Below are 22,353 nucleotides of genomic sequence, written 5' to 3'. Positions count from 1 at the left end.
CAGTTGACTTTTTTTGGCTTGATCTTAAGTCCATTGTCTCTCAGTCGGTGCAACACTTGCCGCAGCTTTTTCAGGTGATCATCGAATGAATTTCCGAATACATCATCCAGATAGATCAACACAGATTCGAAATTGTAATCACCCAAGCAATACTCCATCAATCGCTGAAACGTTCCTGCGGCATTACTCAGTCCAAAGGACATTTGGTTAAACTCGAACAGACCCATCGGCAAGATGAATGCTGTCTTCTGCCGATCTCAAGCCACCACGGGCACCTGCCAGTAGCCACTAGCTAAGTCAAGCCTAGAGAAGTACTTCACCTTCCCTAGTGCGGACAAGGATTCCTCGATTCTTGGTAACGGATAAGAATCCTGTACAGTATGTGCATTCAGCTTGCAGTAATCAACAGAAAACCATATGGACCCATCCTTCTTCCATAACAACACGACTGGTGCGGCCCAAGGACTCTGACTCTGGCGGATCACCCCATTGTCTAGCATTTGTGCTATCATTCACTTAACCTCCTGATAGAGGTTCGGCGGGATCTGACGATATCTCTCTCGAATCGGAGGGGTATCTCCTGTGGGTATTTCATGTTCCACTGCCTTTGTGCAACCAAAGTCTTCATCATCCCTGGAGAAAGCAGCCTGATATTCCCACAGTGTATCTTCCAGCCTGCACGCCTGCTCGAATGTTAACTGGGACTCATCCACCCCCACAATCTCCATGATCTTCCTCCCATTCCATGCAGGTGTGGGGGACTCTTCAATTGTCTTCTGCATTGACAGGGTCCAAGCAGTCCAGCGGTCTGCTCTCAGTGTAAACTGACTTTTGGGAATGACTCTCTCGCCGCACATATATACATCAGCCAGCTTGGTGCCTGCCGCCAGAGTCATCTCATGATCTTGCAGATTCAAGCACCTTATTGGTACACTTCCATCTCGTACAACGGTGTTATGATCTGGTGGTTTAGGAGCAACATGGGACGAGCTCTGAAGGAAGTGGTACCTGTACTGACCACAGTCCCTAAGCTCAACACAACACTAGAAGTAGCCGTGGGATGCTCCTGTCACTCCCTAGGCACCTCGTCACAGCCTGAGAACTAACTACCCCTAAAGAAAGAAGCAGGAAAACTATCTTGCCTCAGAGAAAATCCCCAAAGGATAGATAGCCCCCCACAAGTAATGACTGTGAGTGGAGAGGGAAAAGACATACACAGAATGAATCCAGGATGTAGCACAGGAGGCCAGTCTAGCTAGATAGATAGGACAGGATGGAATACTGTGCGGTCAGTATAAAAACTACAAAAATCCACACAGAGTTTACAAAAATCTCCACACCTGACTAAAGGTGTAGAGGGTAAATCTGCTTCCCAGAGCTTCCAGCTTAACCGAATATATCCATACTGACAAGCTGGACAAAACAAAGAAAGCACAGAATGAATAAGTCCACAACCTGTGGACAGAAAAGAGCAAGCAAGGACTTAACTTTGCTGAACTGGTCAGGATATCAGGGAAATCCAAGAGAGATGTGAATCCAACCAGGAACCATTGACAAGTGGCACTGGCTGAAGAGAAGTGCCAGGCAAAATAGCCGAGCAGAAAGACAATCAGTGGAAGCAGCTGCAGACTGCTAAATCCAAGGTGCAGCCATACCACTTAAAACCACCGGAGGGAGCCCAAGAGCAGAACTCACAAAAGTGCCACTTACAACCACCGGAGGGAGCCCAAGAGCCCCCAGGCCGATCAGGACGAGCCAAGTGAAAAGCACGAAACAAATCGGCGGCATGGACATCGGAGGCAACAACCCAAGAATTATCCTCCTGGCCATAACCCTTCCACTTGACAAGATACTGAAGCCTCCGCCTCGAAAAACGAGAATCCAAAATTTTCTCAACCTCATATTCCAACTGTCCCTCAACCAACACCGGGGCAGGAGGATCAACCGAGGGAACAACGGGCACCACATATCTCCGCAACAAAGATCTATGGAAAACATTATGAATGGCAAAAGAGGCTGGAAGAGCCAAACGAAAAGACACCGGATTGATAATTTCAGAAATCTTATAAGGACCAATAAACTGAGGCTTAAACTTAGGGGAAGAAACCTTCATAGGAACATGACAAGAAGACAACCAAACCAAATCCCCCACACGAAGCCGGGGACCAACACACCGACGGCGGTTAGCAAAACGTTGAACCTTTTCCTGAGACAACGTCAAATTGTCCACCACGTGAGTCCAAATCTGCTGCAGCCTGTCCACCACAGAATCCACACCAGGACAATCAGAAGGCTCAACCTGCCCAGAAGAAAAACGAGGATGAAAACCAAAATTACAAAAGAAAGGTGAAACCAAAGTAGCCGAACTAGCCCTATTACTAAGGGCAAACTCGGCCAACGGCAAGAAAGCCACCCAATCATCCTGATCAGCAGACACAAAGCATCTCAAATAGGTTTCCAAGGTCTGATTAGTTTGCTCAGTTTGGCCATTAGTCTGAGGATGAAACGCCGAAGAAAAAGACAAATCAATGCCCATCCTAGCACAAAAGGCCCGCCAAAACCTAGAGACAAACTGAGAACCTCTGTCAGACACAATATTCTCCGGAATGCCATGCAAACAAACCACATGCTGAAAAAACAATGGAACCAAATCTGAGGAGGAAGGCAACTTAGGCAAAGGTACCAGATGGACCATTTTAGAGAACCGGTCACAAACAACCCAGATAACAGACATCTTCTGGGAATCAGGAAGATCTGAAATAAAATCCATGGAAATATGCGTCCAGGGCCTCTCAGGGACCGGCAAAGGCAAAAGCAACCCACTAGCGCGGGAACAGCAAGGCTTTGCCCGGGCGCAAGTCCCACAGGACTGCACAAAGCACGCACATCGCGCGATAAGGAAGGCCACCAAAAGGACCTAGCAACCAGATCTCTGGTACCAAAAATCCCAGGATGACCAGCCAACACTGAACAATGAACCTCAGAAATTACCTTACTTGTCCATCTATCAGGAACAAATAGCTTCCCCACTGGACAGCGGTCAGGCTTATCAGCCTGAAATTCCCGAAGCACCCGCCGCAAATCAGGGGAGATGGCAGAAAGAATCACCCCTTCCTTAAGAATGCCAACCGGCTCAAGGACTCCAGGAGAATCAGGCAAAAAACTTCTAGAGAGGGCATCAGCCTTAACATTCTTAGATCCCGGAAGATATGAGACCACAAAATCAAAACGGGAGAAAAACAGGGACCATCGAGCCTGTCTAGGATTCAGCCGCTTGGCCGACTCGAGGTAAATCAGATTCTTATGATCAGTCAAGACCACAACGCGGTGCTTAGTTCCCTCAAGCCAATGTCGCCACTACTCAAACGCCCACTTCATAGCCAACAACTCCCGATTGCCGACATCATAATTGCGTTCCGCAGGCGAAAACTTTCTGGAAAAAAAAGCACACGGTTTCATCAAAGAACCATCAGACTCCCTCTGAGACAAAACGGCCCCTGCCCCAATCTCAGAAGCGTCGACCTCAACCTGAAAAGGAAGAGAAACATCCAGCTGACGCAACACAGGGGCAGAAGTAAATCGGCGTTTAAGCTCCTGAAAGGCCTCAACAGCCGCAGAGGACCAATTCGTCACATCAGCGCCTTTCTTCGTCAAATCAGTAAGGGGCTTAACCACACTGGAAAAGTTGGCAATGAAACGGCGATAGAAATTAGCAAAGCCCAAAAATTTTTGAAGGCTCTTCACAAATGTAGGTTGAATCCAGACATGTATAGCTTGGACCTTAACAGAATCCATTTCCATAGTCGAGGGAGAAAAAATAAAACCCAAAAAAGAGACCCTCTGGACTCCGAATAGGCACTTAGACCCCTTCACAAATAAAGCATTATCACGAAGGATCTGGAATACCATCCTTACCTGCTTCACATGAGACTCCCAATGATCGGAAAAAATCAAAATATCATCCAAATATACAACCATGAATTTATCAAGATAATTGCGGAAAATATCATGCATGAAAGATTGGAACACAGATGGAGCATTAGAGAGCCCGAATGGCATCACGAGGTATTCAAAATGGCCTTCGGGCGTATTAAATGCAGTTTTCCATTCGTCACCCTGTATAATACGAACAAGATTATATGCCCCTCGGAGGTCAATCTTAGTAAACCAACTAGCCCCCTTAATCTGAGCAAACAAATCAGAAAGCAAAGGTAAGGGGTATTGGAATTTGACCGTGATCTTATTAAGAAGACGATAATCTATACAGGGTCTCAAGGAGCGATCCTTCTTAGCAACAAAAAAGAAACCCGCTCCCAATGATGACGAAGACGGCCAAATATGCCCCTTCTCCAAAGATTCCTTAACATAGCTCCGCATGGCGGCATGCTCTGGCACATACAGATTGAAAAGTCGGCCCTTAGGGAACTTACAACCTGGAATCAAGTTAATAGCACAATCACAGTCCCTATGTGGAGGAAGGCAACTGGACTTGGGCTCGTCAAATACATCCTGGAAATCCGACAAAAACTCAGGGACCTCAGAAGAGGGGGAAGAGGAAATTGACATCAAAGGAACGTCACTATGTACCCCTTGACAACCCCAACTAGTCACAGACATAGTTTTCCAATCCAGCACCGGATTATGTTCCTGTAACCATGGAAAACCCAGTACAACAACATCATGCAGGTTATGCAACACCAGAAAACGGCAATCTTCCTGATGTGCTGGAGCCATGTACATGGTCATCTGCGTCCAGTACTGAGGTTTATCCTTGGCCAATGGTGTAGCATCAATGCCCCTCAAAGGAAAAGGGCTCTGCAAAGGCTGCAAGGAAAAACCACAGCGCCTGGCGAATTCTAAGTCCATTAAGTTCAGGGCAGCGCCTGAATCCACAAATGCCATGACAGAAAAGGACGACAATGAGCAGATCAGGGTCACAGATAAAAGAAATTTAGGCTGTACAGTACTGATGGTAACAGACCTAGCGACCCTCCTAGTACGCTTAGGGCAATCAGAAATAACATGAGCAGAATCACCACAGTAAAAACACAGCCTATTCTGACGTCTGAATTCCTGCCGTTCTGTTCTAGTCAAAATCCTATCACATTGCATAGGCACATTGGCACATTGGCACATATCACATTGCTGAGACTCTGCTCAGAGGACACTGCCATATGGTGCACAGACGCCGATCAATCTGAATGGCTAGAGACATAGATTCGCTCAAACCAGTAGGCGTAGGGAAGCCCACCATAACATCTTTAAGGGCTTCAGAAAGACCTTTTCTGAAAATAGCAGCCAGAGCATCCTCATTCCATTTAGTGAGCACAGACCATTTCCTAAATTTCTGGCAGTATAATTCTGCCGCTTCCTGACCATGACACAGGGCCAACAGGGTTTTTTCTGCATGATCCACAGAATTAGGTTCGTCATACAATAATCCGAGCGCTTGAAAAAATGCGTCTACATTCAGCAATGCCGGATCCCCTGATTCAAGGGAGAATGCCCAGTCCTGAGGGTCACCACGCAGCAAGGATATGATGATTTTAACTTGCTGAATGGGATCACCAGAAGAACGGGGTTTCAAAGCAAAAAACAATTTGCAGTTATTTTTAAAGTTCAAAAACTTGGATCTGTCCCCAAAAAACAAATCAGGAGTAGGAATTCTAGGCTCCAAAGCCAGAGTCTGGACAACATAATCTTGGATACTCTGTACTCTTGCAGCAAGTTGATCCACACGAGAAAACAAACCCTGAACATCCATGCCAGAGCATAAATCCTGAACCACCCAGAGATCAAGAGGAAAAAAAAGACAAGACAGAGCACAGAAAAAAAAATGGCTCAGAATATTTTTTTCCTTCCTTTGAGATGCATTTAATTCATTTTTGGCCACTTGTACTGTTATGATCTGGTGGTTTAGGAGCAACATGGGACGAGCTCTGAAGGAAGTGGTACCTGTACTGACCGCAGTCCCTAAGCTCAACACAACACTAGAAGTAGCCGTGGGATGCTCCTGTCACTCCCTAGGCACCTCGTCACAGCCTGAGAACTAACTACCCCTAAAGATAGAAACAGGAAAACTATCTTGCCTCAGAGAAAATCCCCAAAGGATAGATAGCCCCCCACAATTAATGACTGTGAGTGGAGAGGGAAAAGACATACACAGAATGAATCCAGGATGTAGCACAGGAGGCCAGTCTAGCTAGATAGATAGGACAGGATGGAATCCTGTGCGTCAGTATAAAAACTACAAAAATCCACACAGAAGACACAAAAGAGAATAGTAAAACCAAAAACACTCAGTTTGAAAAAATGTTGCAGTAATCCGCAAGTGCTAGTAAAAGATGTAAAAAACAGGGTATTTGGTTGATACGTTTTTTGCAAAAAATGTATACTAAGCTGCTCTACCAATCTTCACGGTATACCCTTATCAGAGCAGTCCTAACTAATGTATGCAATCCCTATCTGATGTATTTAAAAACCTGATCATCTGTATATAACCTGTGTGAACAGGGTTCAGAGAGGAAAAATCCATGTGTGCATACAGGGTAGAACAGCTTTTGTTCCACACAGAGTTTACAAAAATCTCCACACCTGACTAAAGGTGTGGAGGGTAAATCTGCTTCCCAGAGCTTCCAGCTTAACTGAGTATATCCATACTGACAAGCTGGACAAAACAAAGAAAGCACAGAATGAATAAGTCCACAACCTGTGGACAGAAAAGAGCAAGCAAGGACTTAACTTTGCTGAACTGGTCAGGATATCAGGGAAATCCAAGAGAGATGTGAATCCAACCAGGAACCATTGACAAGTGGCACTGGCTGAAGGGAAGAGCCAGGCATAAATAGCCGAGCAGAAAGACAATCAGTGGAAGCAGCTGCAGACTGCTAAATCCAAGGAGCAGCCATACCACTTAAAACCACCGGAGGGAGCCCAAGAGCAGAACTCACAAAAGTGCCACTTACAACCACCGGAGGGAGCCCAAGAGCGGAATTCACAACACAATGGCCACTGTCTGGGCTACAATTAGACTGTCCGTGTCTTCTGACCGACTGGTCGGTTCCAGAATCACCTCCACACCATTCAGTTTTCTGTGTGTCCCCACCGGCATTAATACAAGCCTCTCTTGACCCGGACAACACAACAGCAGACCCGCGTGGGACATACACCGCTCCGACTGCTCTTCCTTCTGCCGAACTCTTCTGAATGCCGCACGAACGGACCACCTGCTGCAGGACTCTCTGAGTGACTTTGTGGGGTGTCGCCCGCTTCCAATAACGCGGACCATCACTTTCGAACAGAAGGGAATCCAGCTCTCTTAGGATGTTCATTCCGAGAACCACCGGAAGGTTTGGTCTCGCCTGCGTCTTCACGAGCACCACTCCCTTGGTCCCCAACTCCCGACCACACAGCTGTACCTTCATCCACGCAATGCCCACCACTGGGATTTCCTCATTATTGGCGGCCTTCAGTTTTAATATATGTCCCGATTCCAGTTTGACAGTCTCTTCGGAGTGCACCTTAAAAAACGTAATTGGCATCGTAGTCACCTCCGACCCAGTATCCACCAGGCACGCCACTTTCTTGCCTGCAAACTGCACCTCCAAAGTGGGACTGTCCTCAATCAGATCCTCAGAACAGACATTGGGCACTAATTTTTGTTCCTGCCCCGCCATATGCCCAACTACAGCGAGGGCCTCTCTTTTACTGATGACGAGTTTTCATCTGCCAGCTTCCTCTGGCAGTCTCGCTGCAAATGACCAAATTCCCTGCATCGCCAGCATTGCACCGGTCTTCTTGCCCGACCTCTGGATGGCCAGGGTCTTATAGCATTTCCCTTAAGGTATGGGGTAACCGCCTATCCAACGGAATAGAGGGGTTAGGCGGTGCCCGAACCTGCATCTGCTGCATCTGCTCTGCCAGGCTTGCCACGGTTTTCTGTAATGCCGCCAGCTGTGTCTGGATGGGATCTGGCCTCGGCCCTCGTGTATCAGCCACTTGCAGGTTACTCCACTGCAGAACGGGCTTCATTTCTAAGGTCCGTGCTACTGCTTCTTCCTGAATTTCAGCATATGTAATACCAGATATAATCAAATCGCTGATCAATAATCAATATGTGCTAACCATACTAAACAATTCCGTCAGTGCCACTAAGCGCTAAGAACAGCAGTGAGACTGAAAAAGCACAACATAACTTATATTTTTTTTTTTTAAATTATCATCTTTTATTAAACCCATAATTATTAAAAACACATACCAGTAACAACAAACCAAAAATATCTCAGCTGAGAAGGACCAAAAGGGTTGCTATCCACATTAAGCATATAGTTACAGCATAATAACCAAAAAACAGGCAGACCCAGTGACATAAATTCCTATCCCTCAACAATATAGTACAAAAAAGGAGAGAGTAGAAGTCACAGACCCACTGCCTTAATGGCTCTATATCAGCTCAAATTCCCCTTTACCATCCATCTATAATAAATAAATAGGGGCTAGTAATGAGCCAAAAACAGAGTAAAGCCGAACATGCAAAATTAGTATAGCCATGCTTACATGACTAAGTGGAGAGTCCCGGTCGAGGGACGTCAATCTGGGTTGCCACCACAGTCTACAGCTCCTGCACCTCCTCCTCCTTCGCATATTCTTCGGCCTCCATCTCCAAAAGTAACACATCAGTCACAAGCTGGAAGCACTGCAGCACTGCCTCAGGCAAGCAGCAACAGGCTGTGCTGAAGCTAACATAATTAGGTGACAAACCGCACAATGATGAAGAGTTGTGGACAGCTCTGAAAGAGCAGGCAGATCTGTGGCTGCCACCACTGAACCTACAGCCAGGCATGGCTGTGTGTGACAATGGCTGGAACCTGGTGGCTGCTGTGTCGAGGCGAGCTCACACGCGTGCCATGCCTGGCCCATGTGCTTAAACTCATTGTTCAGCATTTCCTGAAAAGCGATACGGAGGTGCCAGATCTGCTAGGAAAAGTACGAGGCTCTGCGTACCCATTTTAGAAAGTCAGATAGAGTTTCATCTGCCCTTGCCGTGCTTCTGCAGCGCTTGCAGCTTTTGGGTCATCGACTGGTGTGTGATGTCCTCCCCATGTATTGGAACTCTACACTGCATATTTTGGAAAGGATTTGAGAGCAGAAGAGGGCAGTTGTTGACCACCAGCATCAACAAGACCATTGGTATTCAGTTCTGACTTCACACATAAAATCTCAGGAGTGGACATGGATGTCAGACATATGTACCATTCGCCAAAACTTAGAGGAATTCACTAAGATGGTGAGCGGCAATGACACCATAATTAACATGTCCATCCTGCTTCTCTGTGTTCTAATCTAAACATTTATAGTTATTTATATAGCATCAACATACTTACAGTTTGAAACACAACAGTCCTAAGTAACAACTATAACAGTAATACAGTAATTAAACAGAAAAAAAAACTACAGGGAAATGTATTTACAAGGAGGTATTTATGATATTACTGAGGTTTGTTGAAAGTTGTGGAGGCATGAGGACAAGGAGGAGGAGGAGAGCATGGTCAGTTGTCTTCTTGGTGATGGCACGGAAGTATCGACTGTTAGCTGTCTTGCACGCATGGCTGAGTTTATGTTCCACTGCCTTTCCCATCACCCTCGCGTTCTCAAAATTTTGGGTGACAGGGAGTACTGATTGGTGACACTTTCAGACCCACGCTACAAGGAGAACTTTATTTCTCTTATTCCAGAAGCAGACAGGTGTACTACAGTGTTGGAGGACCATAGTGCCCTTCTTGCTGAATTATTTAAAAAATTCCTATCTGAAAACGCTGGCAGAAGAGGTCACAGTTCGTTGGCAAAGCAAGGAGTATAGGTGAGAGAGACACCACTCCAATCCAGCAAAGGCAGTGGAACACTGACAAAGTTCGGGGAGAGTTTTCTCACACCCTCCTATCGCCCTGGACCTGAGGCATGGGGGACTCTCACAAGGAGTGCTTTGTTTTGGAAAATGCTGAGGGAGTACCTTGCTGACCTTACCAACGTCCTCTGTCATTCCTCGGTGCCCTTTCATAATTGTTTTGCAAAGCTGAATACGGAGCATGAACTGTGTCTCTCTACTGCGAACGTGCGCTGTACTCATGGTCATGGAGCGCACGGTGCCTCGCTCTCTGGCAGTCACTGTGAACATGGCTCCCCGCTTTCTGGCAGTACTGCTTTTATTGGCGGGAGCACACGCCTTCGTAATATAGAGACAGAGTACAACACCGCAAAAGCGTTCACACTCTGGTCCTCAGACTTTCTATGTGTGCAGTGACTGCCTGTAGGCAGAAGATGATGGTGGTGGTAGTAGTTGGAGCATTTAACACAGTCATGAAGCAGCCATAACAACTTGAAAGAGAAGTATTTTTAACGAGATGCCACACTGTTCTGTTCATTTTAATAAGGACAGTGTAGCTCGTTTCATGCATCAAAGTTTTGGTACTATAGTGTTGGTTTGCTGTGTTATAGCACCACCCAGTGGTGGTTACATTTATAACCTGTGTTTTAGTAATAACTAGATGGGTATTTCCTGAAGGAACTACAGATAGTGCTTTGGAATGGTACCCGGGCTGCCTCTGCAAGACTTTCACACTTGGGTGCCCTTCAGGCGCTGGTTTGGTGGGCGGGGCCCCTCAGGGGCCTATTTGGTGGGCGGGGCCACTCTGGGTCCGATTTGGTGGGCGGGGACACTCTGGGTCCGATTTGGTGGGCGGGGCACCATAGGAACCGATTTGGTGGGTGGGGCCACTCTGGGTCCGATTTGGTGGGCGGGGCCACTCTGGGTCCGATTTGGTGGGCGGGGCCACTCTGTGTCCGATTTGGTGGGTGGGGCACCATAGGAACCGATTTGGTGGGCGGGCCCCCCTTGGTCCGACTTGGTGGGCGGGGCCACTCGGGTCTAATTTGGTGGGCGGGGCCACTCGGGGTCCGATTTGGTGGGCGGGGTCCGATTTGGTGGGCATGGCCCCTGGGGGTCCGATTTGGTGGGCGGGGCTCCTGGGGGTCTGATTTGTCGGGCGGGGCCCCTCTGGGTCCGATTTGCGGGTGGGGCCCCTCGAGGTCCGATATGCGGGCGGAGCCCCTGGGGGTCCGATTTGGTGAGCGGGGCCACTCTGGGTCCGATTTGGTGGGCGGGGCCACTCTGGGTCCGATTTGGTGGGCGCGGCCACTCTGGGTCCGATTTGGTGGGCGGGGCCACTCTGGGTCCGATTTGGTGGGCGGGGCAACTCTGGGTCCAATTTGGTGGGTGGGGCCACTCTGGGTTCGATTTGGGTGGCGGGGTCACTCGGGGTCCGATTTGGGGGCGGGGGCGCTCTTACTTTTGCACACACGGGACCTGGGTGCACTTACTTTTCACCCACGGGACCAGGGGTGCACTTAGTTTTCACACACGGGACCCGGGGTGCACTTACTTTTCACCCACGGGACCGGGGGTGCACTTACTTTTCACACACGGGACCGGGGGTGCACTTACTTTTCACACACGGGATCTGGGGTGCACTTACTTTTCACATATGGCAGCGGGGGTGCACTTTTCACCCACAGGACCGGGGATGCACTTACTTTTCACCCACGGGACCGGGGGTGCACTTACTTTTCACCCACGGGATTGGGGGTGCACTTACTTTTCACCCACGGGACCGAGGGTACACTTACTTTTCACCCACGGGACCGGGGGTGCACTTACTTTTCACCCACGGGATCGATGGTGCACTTACTTTTCACCCACGCGACCGGGTGCACTTACTTTTCACACACGGGAACAGGGGTGCACTTACTTTTCACATACGGGAACGGGGGTGCTGTTATGGCTGGCAATCAGGCAACACAGCGTGCAGTAATCAGCGCACATACAGAGATCTGGCAATAACCAAAAACAATAGGACGAGCTCTGAGACGTGGAATCTCTGTAGACTGCAGTACCTGATCTATCCTCACACAACTATAAGCAGCAGTGGATTGCGCCTATAACTACCTATGCAACTCGACACTGCCTGAGGAGCTGACTAGCCTGCAGATAGAAATACAAGCCTGACTTACCTCAGAGAAATACCCCAAAGGAATAGGCAGCCCCCCACATATAATGACTGTTAGCAAGATGAAAAGACAAACGTAGGAATGAAATAGATTCAGCAAAGTGAGGCCCGATATTCTAGACAGAGCGAGGATAGCAAAGAGAACTATGCAGTCTACAAAAAACCCTAAAACGAAAACCACGCAAAGGGGCAAAAAGACCCACCGTGCCGAACTAACAGCACGGCGGTGCACCCCTTTGCTTCTCAGAGCTTCCAGCAAAAGTTAATAGCAAGCTGGACAGAAAAAACAGAAAACAAACTAGAAGCACTTATCTAGCAGAGCAGCAGGCCCAAGGAAAGATGCAGTAGCTCAGATCCAACACTGGAACATTGACAAGGAGCAAGGAAGACAGACTCAGGTGGAGCTAAATAGCAAGGCAGCCAACGAGCTCACCAAAACACCTGAGGGAGGAAGCCCAGAGACTGCAATACCACTTGTGACCACAGAAGTGAACTCAGCCACAGAATTCACAACAGTACCCCCCCCTTGAGGAGGGGTCACCGAACCCTCACCAGAACCCCCAGGCCGACCAGGATGAGCCACATGAAAGGCACGAACAAGATCTGGGGCATGGACATCAGAGGCAAAAACCCAGGAATTATCTTCCTGAGCATAACCCTTCCATTTGACCAGATACTGGAGTTTCCGTCTAGAGACACGAGAATCCAAAATCTTCTCCACAATATACTCCAATTCCCCCTCCACCAAAACAGGGGCAGGAGGCTCCACAGATGGAACCATAGGTGCCACGTATCTCCTCAACAACGACCTATGGAATACATTATGTATGGAAAAGGAGTCTGGGAGGGTCAGACGAAAAGACACCGGATTGAGAATCTCAGAAATCCTATACGGACCAATAAAACGAGGTTTAAATTTAGGAGAGGAAACCTTCATAGGAATATGACGAGAAGATAACCAAACCAGATCCCCAACACGAAGTCGGGGTCCCACACGGCGTCTGCGATTAGCGAAAAGCTGAGCCTTCTCCTGGGACAAGGTCAAATTGTCCACTACCTGAGTCCAGATCTGCTGCAACCTGTCCACCACAGAATCCACACCAGGACAGTCCGAAGACTCAACCTGTCCTGAAGAGAAACGAGGATGGAACCCAGAATTGCAGAAAAATGGAGAGACCAAGGTAGCCGAGCTGGCCCGATTATTAAGGGCGAACTCAGCCAACGGCAAAAATGACACCCAATCATCCTGGTCAGCGGAAACAAAACATCTCAGATATGTTTCCAAGGTCTGATTGGTTCGTTCGGTCTGGCCATTAGTCTGAGGATGGAAGGCCGAGGAAAAAGATAGGTCAATGCCCATCCTACCACAAAAGGCTCGCCAGAACCTCGAGACAAACTGGGAACCTCTGTCAGAAACAATATTCTCAGGAATGCCATGTAAACGAACCACATGCTGAAAGAACATAGGCTCCTTGTACTGTTATGGCTGGCAATCAGGCAACACAGCGTGCAGTAATCAGCGCACATACAGAGATCTGGCAATAACCAAAAACAATAGGACGAGCTCTGAGACGTGGAATCTCTGTAGACTGCAGTACCTGATCTATCCTCACACAACTATAAGCAGCAGTGGATTGCGCCTATAACTACCTATGCAACTCGACACTGCCTGAGGAGCTGACTAGCCTGCAGATAGAAATACAAGCCGGGTGTGCAAAAGTAAGAGCGCCCCGGCTGTGCAAAACTAAGTGGGCCCCGGCTGTGCAAAAGTAAGTGCGCCCCCGGTCCCGAGGGTGAAAAGTAAGTGCACCCCGGTCCCGTGTGTGAAAAGTAAGTGCACCCGAGGTCCCGTGGGTGAAAAGTAAGTGCACCCCGATCCCGTGTGTGAAAAGTAAGTGCACCCCCGGCCCCATGGGTGAAAAGTAAGTGCACCCCCGGTCCCGTGTGTGAAAAGTAAGTGCACCCCCGGTCCCGTGTGTGAAAAGTAAGTGCACCCACGGTCCCAGGTGTGAAAAGTAAGTACACCCCAGGTCAGGTCCCGTGGGTGAAAAGTTAGTGCACCCCCGGTCCCGAGTGTGAAAAGTAAGCGCACCCCGGGTCCCGTGGGTGAAAAGTAAGCGCACCCCCGGTCCCGTGCGTGAAAAGTAAGTGCACCCCCGGTCCCGGGTGTGAAAAGTAAGTGCACCCCCGGTCCCGAGTGTGAAAAGTAAGTGCACCCCCGGTCCCGTGCGTGAAAAGTAAGTGCACCCCCGGTCCCGGGTGTGAAAAGTAAGTGCACCCCCGGTCCCGAGTGTGAAAAGTAAGCGCACCCCCGGTCCCGTGCGTGAAAAGTAAGTGCACCCCCGGTCCCGGGTGTGAAAAGTAAGTGCACCCCCGGTCCCGTGCGTGAAAAGTAAGTGCACCCCCGGTCCCGGGTGTGAAAAGTAAGTGCACCCCCGGTCCCGAGTGTGAAAAGTAAGTGCAGCCCCGGTCCTGGGTGTGAAAAGTAAGTGCACTCCCGGCCCCGTGTGTGAAAAGTAAGTGCACCCACGGTCCCATGGGTGAAAAGTAAGTGCATCCTCGGTCCCGTGTGTGAAAAGTAAGTGCACCCCCGGTCCCGTGGGTGAAAAGTAAGTGCATCCCCGTTCCCGTGGGTGAAAAGTAAGTGCACCCCCGTTCCCGTGTGTGAAAAGTAAGCGCACCCTCGGTCCTGTGTGTGAAAAGTAAGTGCACTCCCGATCCTGTGTGTGAAAAGTAAGTGCACCCCCGGTCCCGTGTGTGAAAAGTAAGTGCACCCCGGTCCTGTGTGTGAAAAGTAAGTGCACCCCCTCCCCGGGTTTGAAAAGTAAGTGCACCCCCAATCCTGTGGGTGAAAAGTAAGTGCACCCCCAATCCCGTGGGTGAAAAGTAAGTGCACCCCCGATCCCGTGGGTGAAAAGTAAGTGCACCCCCGGTCCCGGGTGTGAAAAGTAAGTGCACCCCCGGTCCCGTGGGTGAAAAGTAAGTGCACCCCCAATCCTGTGGGTGAAAAGTAAGTGCACCCCCAATCCCGTGGGTGAAAAGTAAGTGCACCCCCGGTCCTGTGTGTGAAAAGTAAGTGCACCACCGGTCCTGTGTGTGAAAAGTATGTGCACCCTCGCTCCCGTGGTTGAAAGTAAGTTCACCCCCGGTCCCGTGGGTGAAAAGTAAGTGCACCCTCGGTCCCGTGGGTGAAAAGTAAGTGCACCCCCGGTCCCATGTGTAAAAAGTAAGTGCACCCCCATTCCCGTGGGTGAAAAGTAAGTGCACCCCCAATCCTGTGGGTGAAAAGTAAGTGCACCCCCAATCCCATGGGTGAAAAGCAAGTGCACCCCCGGTCCCGTGTGTGAAAAGTAAGTGCACCCCCGGTCCCGTGTGTGAAAAGTAAGTGCACCCGGTCCCGTGTGTTAAAAGTAAGTGCACCCCCGATCCCGTGTGTGAAAAGCAAGTGCACCCCCGATCCCGTGTGTGAAAAGCAAGTGCACCCCCGGTCCCGTGTGTGAAAAGTAAGTGCACCCCCGGTCCCGTGTGTGAAAAGTAAGTGCACCCCCGGTCCCGTGCGTGAAAAGTAAGTGCACCCCCGGTCCCGGGTGTGAAAAGTAAGTGCACCCCCGGTCCCGAGTGTGAAAAGTAAGCGCACCCCCGGTCCCGTGCGTGAAAAGTAAGTGCACCCCCGGTCCCGTGTGTGAAAAGTAAGTGCACCCCCGGTCCCGTGTGTTAAAAGTAAGTGCGCCCCCGGCCCCCAATTCGGACCCCGGGTGGCCCCGCCCACCAAATTGGACCCAGAGTGGCTCCGCCCACCAAATCGGACCCAAAGTGACCCCGCCCACCAAATCGGACCCAGAGCGCCCCGCCCACCAAATCGGCCCCCGAGCGGCCCCAACCACCAAATCGGCCCCCGAGCGGCCCCGAACACCAAATCGGCCCCCGAGCGGCCCCGACCACCAAATCGGCCCCCGAGCGGCCCCGAACACCAAATCGGCCCCCGAGCGGCCCCGAACACCAAAGCGGCCCCGACCACAAAATCTGCCCCCGAGCGGCCCCGAACACCAAATCGACCCCGAGCGGCCCCGAACACCAAATCGGCCCCGAGCGGCCCCCGACCACCAAATTGGCCCCCGAGCGGCCCCGAACACCAAATCGGCCCCCCAGCGGCCCCAACCACCAAATCGGCCCCCGAGCAGCCCCGAACACCAAATCGGCCCCCGAGCGGCCCCGACCACCAAATTGGCCCCCGAGCGGCCCCGAACACCAAATCGGCCCCCGAGCGGCCCCGACCACCAAATCGGCCCCCGACCACCAAATCGGCCCCCGAGCGGCCCCGACCACCAAATCGACCCCCAGCGGCCCCAACCACCAAATCGGCCCCCCAGCAGCCCCGACCACCAAATCGGACCCAAAGTGACCCCGCCCACCAAATCGGACCCAGAGCGCCCCGCCCACCAAATCGGCCCCCGAGCGGCCCCGAACACCAAATCGGCCCCCGAGCGGCCCCAACCACCAAATCGGCCCCCGAGCGGCCCCGAACACCAAATCGGCCCCCGAGCGGCCCCGACCACCAAATCGGCCCCCGAGCGGCCCCGACCACCAAATCGGCCCCCGAGCGGCCCCGAACACCAAATCGGCCCCCGAGCGGCCCCGAACACCAAATCGGCCCCCGAGCGGCCCCGACCACAAAATCTGCCCCCGAGCGGCCCCGAACACCAAATCGACCCCGAGCGGCCCCGAACACCAAATCGGCCCCGAGCGGCCCCCGACCACCAAATTGGCCCCCGAGCGGCCCCGAACACCAAATCGGCCCCCCAGCGGCCCCAACCACCAAATCGGCCCCCGAGCGGCCCCGACCACCAAATCGGCCCCCGAGCGGCCCCGACCACCAAATCGGCCCCCGAGCGGCCCCGAACACCAAATCGGCCCCCGAGCGGCCCCGACCACCAAATCGGCCCCCGAGCGGCCCCGAACACCAAATCGGCCCCCGAGCGGCCCCGACCACCAAATCGGCCCCCGACCACCAAATCGGCCCCCGAGCGGCCCCGACCACCAAATCGACCCCCAGCGGCCCCAACCACCAAATCGGCCCCCCAGCAGCCCTGACCACCAAATCGGCCCCCGAGCGGCCCCGACCACCAAATCGGCCCCCGAGCGGCCCCGAACACCAAATCGGCCCCCGAGCGGCCCCGACCACCAAATCGGCCCCCGAGCGGCCCCGAACACCAAATCGGCCCCCGAGCGGCCCCGACCACCAAATCGGCCCCCGACCACCAAATCGGCCCCCGACCGGCTCCAACCACCAAATCGACCCCCGAGAGGCCCCGACCACCAAATCGGTCCCCGAGTGGCCCCCGACCACCAAATCTGACCCAGAGCGGCCCCGCCCACCAAATCAGACCCTGAGGGGCCCCGCCCACCAAACCGGCACCTGAGGGGCACCCAAGTGTGAAAGTCTTGCAGGGGCAGCCCGGGCACCATTCCAAAGCACTATCTGTAGTTCCTTCAGGAAATACCCATCTAGTTATTTTTTGTAAACTAAAATAGTGTACCGAACTAAGGTAACAGACAGCAAATAAAGCTGAATGTAGGCCTGAATCTCCACATTTTGTAGGCCACAAATAAATCTGACAGCGATAACACACTGGCAAATATCTGGACTTTTTATATTTTTTAACCCCTTAATCCCATATGACGTACTATCCCATCAAGGTGACCTGGACTTAATTCCCAGTAACGGGATAGTACGTCATATGCGATCGGCCGCGCTCACGGGTGCTCACCTTGCACCGAGCATCTCCTTCCTGCAGGCCCCGGATCCAAAATGGCCGTGGGGCTACTTCCAGGTCCTGCAGGGACTACTTCCGGGTCCAGAGCAAGCGCTGGTAACCAAGCAGCAGGGCATGCCAGATCGCTGATCTGACACAGTGCTCTGCAGAGTGTCAGATCAGCCATCTGTCACTATACAGTGATGTCCCCCCTGGGACAAAGTAAAAAAATAATTTTTTAGATGTGTAAAAAAAATAATAAAAAAATTCCTAAATAAAGAAAAAAATATATATATTGTTACCATAAATACATTTCTTTATCTAAATTTAAAAAAAAACAATAAAAGTACACATATTTAGTAACCCCTTCAGTGGACACCGTAAAAAAAAAAAAACGAGGCAAAAAAAGGTTTATTATCATACCGCCGAACATAAAGTGGAATAACACGCAATCAAAAAGACGGATTTAAATAACCATGGTACCGCTGAAAACATCATCTTGTCCCGCAAAAAACGAGCCACCATACAGCATCATCAGCGAAAAATTAAAAAAGTTACAGTCCTCAGAATAAAGCGATGCAAAAATAATTATTTTTTCTATAAAATAGTTTTTATCGTGTAAAAAGCGCCAAAACATAAAAAAATTATATAAATGAGGTATCGCTGTAATCATAGTGACCCAAAGAATAAAACTGCTTTATCCATTTTACCAAACGCGGCCAAACAGGGGTTTTCCCCAACATATGGGGTATCAGCATACTCAGGACAAATTGGACAACTATTGTGGTCCAATTTCTCTTGTTACCCTTGGAAAAATAAAAATTTGGGGGTCTAAAAAAACATTTTTGTGGGAAATTTTTTTTTATTTTCACGACTCTGCGTTATAAACTGTAGTGAAACACTTGGGGGTTCAAAGCTGTCAAAACACAACTAGATAAGTTCCTTAGGGGGTCTAGTTTCCAAAATAGTGTCACTTGTGGGGGGTTTCTACTGTTTAGGTGCATCAGGGGCTCTGCAAATGCAACGTGACGCCTGCAGACCAATCCATCTAAGTCTGCATTCCAAATGGCGCTCCTTCCCTTCCGAGCTCTGCCATGCGCCCAAACGGTGGTTCTCCCCCACATATGGGGTATCAGCGTACTCAGGACAAATTGGACAACAACTTTTGGGGTCCAATGTCTCCTGTTACCCTTGGAAAAATACAAAACTGGGGGCTAATAAATATTTTTTATGGAAAAAATGATTTTTTATTTTCACGGCTCTGCGTTAAAAACTGTAGTGAAACACTTGGGCGTTCAAAGTTCTCACAACACATCTAGATAAGTTCCTTAGGGGGTCTAGTTTCCAAAATGGTGTCACTTCTGGGGGGTATCTACTGTTTAGGTGCATCAGGGGCTTTGCAAATGCAATGTGACGCCTGCAGACCAATCCATCTAAGTCTGCATTCCAAATGGCGCACCTTCCCTTCCAAGCTCTGCCATGCACACAAACGGTGGTCCCCCCCACATATGGGGTATCAGCATACTCAGAACAAATTGGATAACAACTTTTGGGGTCCAATTTCTCTTGTTACCCTTGGGAAAATAAAAAATTGGGGGCGAAAAGATTTTTACGGCTCTGCATTATAAACTTCTGAGAAGCACTTGGTGGGTTAAAGTGCTTACCACACATCTAGATAAGTTCCTTAGGGGGTCTCCTTCCCAAAATGGTGTCACTTGTAGGGGGTTTCAATGTTTAGGCACATCAGGGGCTCTCCAAACACAACATGGCGCCCCATCTCAATTCCAGTCAATTTTGCATTGAAAAGTCAAACGGCGCTCCTTCCCTTCCGAGCTCTGCCGTGCGCCCAAACAATGGTTTACCCCCACATGTAGGGTATCGGCGTACTCAGAACAATTGGCACAACAACTTTTGGGGTCCAATTTCTTCTCTTACCCTTGGGAAAATAAAACAAATTGGAGCTGAAGTAAATTTTTTGTGAAAAAAAGTTAAATGTTAATTTTTTTTTAAAAACATTCCAAAAATTCCTGTAAAACACTTGAAGGGTTAATAAACTTCTTGAATGTGGTTTTGAGCACCTTGAGGGGTGGAGGTTTTAGAATGGTGTCACACTTGGTTATTTTCTATCATATAAACCTCTCAAAGTGACTTCAAATGAGATGTGGTCCCTAAAAAATATTGGTGTTGTAAAAATGAGAAATTGCTGGTCAACTTTTAACCCTTATAACTCCCTAACAAAAAAAAATTTTGGTTCCAAAATTGTGCTGATGTAAAGTAGACATGTGGGAAATGTTACTTATTAATTATTTTACATGACATATCTCTGTGATTTAAGGGCATAAAAATTCAAAGTTGGAATGGCAGAATGGCAGAAAGTCTTCCCCCGACAACCCAGCTGTCCGACTAAGTGGTTCCAGGTAAGGTGCAGGGAACGCAACCTCCTTTGGGCTCATCTACGTGAGGTGACAGTTTCCTCACGTACCGGAGACACTGACACACGTAGACACATTGAAATCAATGTGTCTCTGCACATGTCAGCGTGTTTTCACGGACCGCATGTCCGTGTGCAAAACACGGAGACATGTCAGTGTTCGTGGGAGCGCACAGATTACACAGACCCATTAAAGTCAATGGGTCCGTGTATAACACGTACCACACACGGCTGTTGTCCGTGTGCAGTCCGTGTGCCGTGCAGGAGACAGCACTACAGTAAGCGCTGTCCCCCCAGCGTGGTGCTGAAGCCGCCATTCATATCTTCTTTCCAGCAGCGTTCGCTGGAGAGAAGATATGAAAAATCCTTTTTTTTTTTTAGTTTTCGTGTTTTAAATAAAAATCCCTGCCCCCACCCCCCTCCCACCCCCTGTGCGCCCGGCCGCTGTTAATAAAATACTCACCCGGCTCCCTCGCAGCTTCCTCTCAGCGCCAGCTTCTCCTGTATGAGCGGTCAAGTGGTGCCGCCGATTACAGTCATGAATATGCGGCTCCACCTCCCATAGGGGTGGAGCCGCATATTCATGACTGTGATGGGCGGCACCACGTGACCGCTCATACAGGCAAAGGTGCGGCCAGGAGAGGACGCTGCGAGGGAGCCGGGTGAGTATTTTATTAACAGCGGGCGGGCACACAGGGGGTGGGGACAGGGATCTTTATTTTAAACACGAAAACTAAAAAAAAAAAAAGGATTTTTCATATCTTCTCTCCAGCGAACGCTGCTGGAAAGAAGATATGAATGGTGGCTTCAGCACCAGATGCAGGGGACAGCACTTACTTGTAGCGCTGTCTCCTGCACGGTCCGTGTGGTACCCAGTTGGCACACGGGCGGCACACGTCTGCCGCACGTGTGCCACACTAGTAACATAACATAGTAACATAGTTAGTAAGGCCGAAAAAAGACATTTGTCCATCCAGTTCAGCCTATATTCCATCATAATAAATACCCAGATCTACGTCCTTCTACAGAACCTAATAATTGTATGATACAATATTGTTCTGCTCCAGGAAGACATCCAGGCCTCTCTTGAACCCCTCGACTGAGTTCGCCATCACCACCTCCTCAGGCAAGCAATTCCAGATTCTCACTGCCCTAACAGTAAAGAATCCTCTTCTATGTTGGTGGAAAAACCTTCTCTCCTCCAGACGCAAAGAATGCCCCCTTGTGCCCGTCACCTTCCTTGGTATAAACAGATCCTCAGCGAGATATTTGTATTGTCCCCTTATATACTTATACATGGTTATTAGATCGCCCCTCAGTCGTCTTTTTTCTAGACTAAATAATCCTAATTTCGCTAATCTATCTGGGTATTGTAGTTCTCCCATCCCCTTTATTAATTTTGTTGCCCTCCTTTGTACTCTCTCTAGTTCCATTATATCCTTCCTGAGCACCGGTGCCCAAAACTGGACACAGTACTCCATGTGCGGTCTAACTAGGGATTTGTACAGAGGCAGTATAATGCTCTCATCATGTGTATCCAGACCTCTTTTAATGCACCCCATGATCCTGTTTGCCTTGGCAGCTGCTGCCTGGCACTGGCTGCTCCAGGTAAGTTTATCATTAACTAGGATCCCCAAGTCCTTCTCCCTGTCAGATTTACCCAGTGGTTTCCCGTTCAGTGTGTAATGGTGATATTGATTCCCTCTTCCCATGTGTATAACCTTACATTTATCATTGTTAAACCTCATCTGCCACCTTTCAGCCCAAGTTTCCAACTTATCCAGATCCATCTGTAGCAGAATACTATCTTCTCTTGTATTAACTGCTTTACATAGTTTTGTATCATCTGCAAATATCGATATTTTACTGTGTATACCTTCTACCAGATCATTAATGAATATGTTGAAGAGAACAGGTCCCAATACTGACCCCTGCGGTACCCCACTGGTCACAGCGACCCAGTTAGAGACTATACCATTTATAACCACCCTCTGCTTTCTATCACTAAGCCAGTTACTAACCCATTTACACACATTTTCCCCCAGACCAAGCATTCTCATTTTGTGTACCAACCTCTTGTGCGGCACGGTATCAAACGCTTTGGAAA

This window comes from Ranitomeya imitator, chromosome 5 (genome assembly GCF_032444005.1).
Source record: "Ranitomeya imitator isolate aRanImi1 chromosome 5, aRanImi1.pri, whole genome shotgun sequence".
Lineage (NCBI taxonomy): Eukaryota > Metazoa > Chordata > Amphibia > Anura > Dendrobatidae > Ranitomeya > Ranitomeya imitator.
The sequence above is the reverse complement of the archived record's forward strand: the minus strand, read 5'-3'. Positions refer to the sequence as shown.